The sequence below is a fragment of the Lathyrus oleraceus genome, chromosome 2, assembly GCF_024323335.1.
Source record: "Lathyrus oleraceus cultivar Zhongwan6 chromosome 2, CAAS_Psat_ZW6_1.0, whole genome shotgun sequence".
In the NCBI taxonomy this organism is placed as follows: Eukaryota; Viridiplantae; Streptophyta; class Magnoliopsida; order Fabales; family Fabaceae; genus Lathyrus; species Lathyrus oleraceus.
Window position 1 is genome coordinate 149,921,211 of NC_066580.1, and position 4,030 is coordinate 149,925,240.

A 4,030-nucleotide genomic window follows, 5' to 3' on the forward strand; every position below is an offset into this window, starting at 1 on the left:
GGTGTAACTGAGTGGGAACCCGATGAGATCACAGTTTCACGTTGCCACTAGGATAGATTTTTTTTTATGTGTGCAATCACCTCTTTCCAGGGTTTGCTTCCTGTGTGTTGCTCAATTGTGAGCCATCTTTTATTCCAGTCAAATAAAGCGTGTGTTCGGTCAAATAAATTTTGTTTTTGTGTCATTACTGTTTTGATTACGAAAACATCTATTCATTTTGATAAGAATATTTGCATTTTTGAAACATAGAGGTCCCTTCTGATGCATGCTCGTGAGATTGAAATCTGGAAATCTTACTTAGAAGTCTGAGTGACCTAAGTGTTGAAATATCAAAACACCTGGGGCATACCTGGGGCACGTTTTTATCTGACGATCTCTTGTGCAGGTGCTGTTAGATATCTTCATTCACTTGCCAGGGGTAATATGAACCTTTTTGACAAGAGATCCCCTCAGAGTCCAACCAGGGGCAAGGGATAGATGAACCGTGAAAAGACGGTGAAGGATTACGACAACGATCCTGGAAAGTTAATCAAGAAGACTCTTCAAAGTCTGATGATTGGAAAGTATGTATGAATCCCAAGAATTCAACCTCCGTGAAGTACGGACGAGTTGGGAATACAAGATGATGGAGCAGAAAAGTCCAGAAGAGTCTGGGAGTTCTTAAAAGTGGAAAGTCAACACTATGGGTGGATGATGGATACCAGTGTTCGACGAGTCGACCGACATCCCTGTCAAACAAGCTGTATCTCCCCAGAGGATTAAGAGTGTGATCTCCCTGGCAGATTCGAGATCGTTGTCTCCTCAGCAAGCCTGAAGGTTATCACGTCCCCAGCAGGGGCAGGGGCAGAATGTTTCTCAGGGTGGAGGACGTCTCCCCAGTCCAAGCCAGTATTGAAACTATCAGAGTTATTTCCCCTGCAGAGATGCCTGTAGACAGTACCTTCTTTCCCCAGCAGATCTAAGGATTGCTTCTCCCCAGCAGGCCTATGCTGGCAGATTTCCCCAGTTGAGAATCCCCGCTGAGCGCCTGGCAGTTATTTTCCCCGGGAGTCCCCTAGTGGAGTTTACCAGTAGACTGTTGGTGTGTCCCCCAACAATTGGTTTTGTGATGTTGTTACCTCCAGTATGGTCGTGAGTGCTTATCCCAAGCAGGTTTGTGGGAATTCATCTCCAGTATGATATGACGTGTTATCATCCTCAACAGAGTTGTTACTCTCACCATTATGGTTGTTCTCTCCACTAGGATCGTTCTCCTCAGCAGAATGGTATGGTTTTTCCTCAGCAAGTTCCCCGAGTGGAGCGGGTCTCATGAAATACATCTCCAGCAGTGATTCTCCTACATATGGTTTGGTTGGGTCGTCCCTAGTGGAGTAGCATTTATTTCTCCAGCAGAGTTCATCCTACCAGTGGATTGGGTGGGTTTCTGTAGTAGACTGATATCGGCATCCCCAGCTGAGTCGATTCTACCTATGGATCGCGTGGGTTATCCCTAGCGGAGTAACAGACATTCTCCGAAGCAGGGTTTATCCTATCTGAGGATTGGTTGAGTCTTCCTTCCAGTGAAGTCGCTTTACCATTCCCCAAGCAGAGTTCCCCGCAGAATATTTCCCCAAGAGGAGTCTCCCCACAGAGTCAGAGTATCTGATCATTTCGGCTCCCTAGCCAGGGTTCATTTGCATTTTGCATGTAGTGATCATTGCATCTTCAAAAATCGCGTAGCATTTCCATTCCTAAATGGAGCATTACGCCATAGAAAAATTCAAACATATGCATTCATGTGTTCGAAACCCCATCAAACTGTATCCCCTGCAGAGACGGATTTTTGTTCAACCTGTACAACGCATTTGCTACAGTTGCTCCAGTCAACATTTGGTGTTTATAATCCCCACAGAGGTTTATTTCCTCACCTGTTGACGACAGAAAGTTTGTTTCTCCCCAGTGAGACCTCCTGCAAGTGTTCAGCCTAGCCCTGTCATCTTGAGAATGTCAGTATACCCTATCCGCACCCGGGTGTGTTGTTTCTTTGGTGTCGGTAAACACCATCTTTCGGTGATTTCCAGTCATGCGTAAGTGTCTGGTCTTCTTTGGCGTCGGTAAACACCATCTTTCGGTGATTCCCAGTCATGCGTAAGTGTCTGGTCTTCTTTGATGTCTGTAAACATCATCTTTCGATGTTCGTAACGTCGTCCCTTCCCTAGTGAAGATTACTCCTCTCCGTTGGTGTCGATAAACGTTGAGTTTTTCCCGATCATCCGTTGATGATTTGGTGGTGTTCATTATCTCCATTACTCCTCTCCGTTGGTGTCGATAAACGTCGAGTTTTTCCTAGTCATCCGGTGATGTCTAGTTGTACCCTCCCCATGTGGACTTACCTCTCCGTTGGTTTCGATAAACGACGAGTTTTTCCCATTCGTCCGTTGACGTCTGGTTGTGTTTCTCTTATTCCCATTCATCAGTAAATGTCTGGTCGATCTTTTTGGTGTCTGTAAACATCATTTTTTCGATGTCTGTAAACGTCGAGTTTTCCCATTCATCAGTAAATGTCTGGTCGATCTTTTTGGTGTCTGTAAACATCATTTTTTCGATGTCTGTAAACGTCGAGTTTTCCCATTCATCAGTAAATGTCTGGTCGATCTCTTTTGGTGTCTGTAAACATCATCTTTCGATGTCTGTAAACGTCGAGTATCCCCATTCATCTGTAAATGTCTGGTCGATCTTTTTGGTGTCTGTAAACATCATCTTTCGATGTCTGTAAACGTCGAGTTTTCTCCCATTCATCCGTCGATGTCTGGTTGAGTCCTCCCATTCATCTGTAAATGTCTGGTCGATCTTTTTGGTGTCTGTAAACATCATCTTTCGATGTCCGTAAACGTCGAGTATTCCCATTCATCTGTAAATATCTGGTCGATCTTTTTGGTGTCTGTAAACATCATCTTCCGATGTCTGTAAACGTCGAGTTTTCTCCCATTCATCCGTTGATGTCTGGCCGAGTCCTCCCAGTTATTCATTAACGTCTGGTTACCTCTCCGTTGGTTTCGATAAACGTCGAGTTTTTCCCATTTCGTCCGTTGACGTATGGTTGTATCCCTTCCAGTTATTCAATAACATCTGGTCACCTCCCCGTTGGTCTCGGTAAACGTCGAGTTTTTCCTAGTTGTCCGTTGGCATCTAGTTGTGATTTCTATTCCCATTCGTCATCGTTGTGATGTCTGGATGTGGCCATACCCTTTGAAAACAAAAACCAAAAAAATATATACCCAGCAATAAATATCAAATCCCAGTGGACGTTTCCATTGGTGGATCCCTGTATTGTGCAAATTCTACGGTTCTTTGGTATTCAATCCCTGTTTACCCTGAAAGTCTGACAGCCGTTGCTCTCATCCATTCGGGTTCCCAGCTGATTGAATAGGGGCAGCTGTAGCACCTCAAATTTGCACCCATCATTGTACATACATTCTCATATTAGGTCATAGCATATCATGGTCCATTGCATAACATTGCATTGCCTCTTTTGCCTCAAGTGCAAGCCAATCAAGGAATTAGGTCAAACTGATCAGGAGATCAGTCAGTCAAGCAAGCAAGTGAATTTCTCAAGGAGCCAAGGCCCTAGGGTTTGTCCAACATGGTCACATGACTTGGGGATCCATTTGGAGTTGTTTTGGTCAAGGATTGGATGTTCAGAAGTCATCAGTCAATGCACAATCAGTCAGAAACCCTAAAAGTCAATTGTTGGTCAACTGTCCATTTAATCAGTGATTTGATGGTTGGATTTGGTTTGAGAGGTCTCATTCATGTCCAAATAGGCCTCATATATCATGTCAAACACCATCATGGAAGAATTTGAAGCCAGATCAGAAATTTCCAAAAATGGAAACTGGACCTGTAACTGAAACTTACCAAAAATGGAAAGTCTTGATCCTCAAACTTACATCATGATACAAGCTCCAAATGAATTTTTGCCCAACATGAAAGTTGAAGATCTTGTTCTCCCATTTCCAAAAAGTCCAAGAACTCTCAATTCCCATGTGTG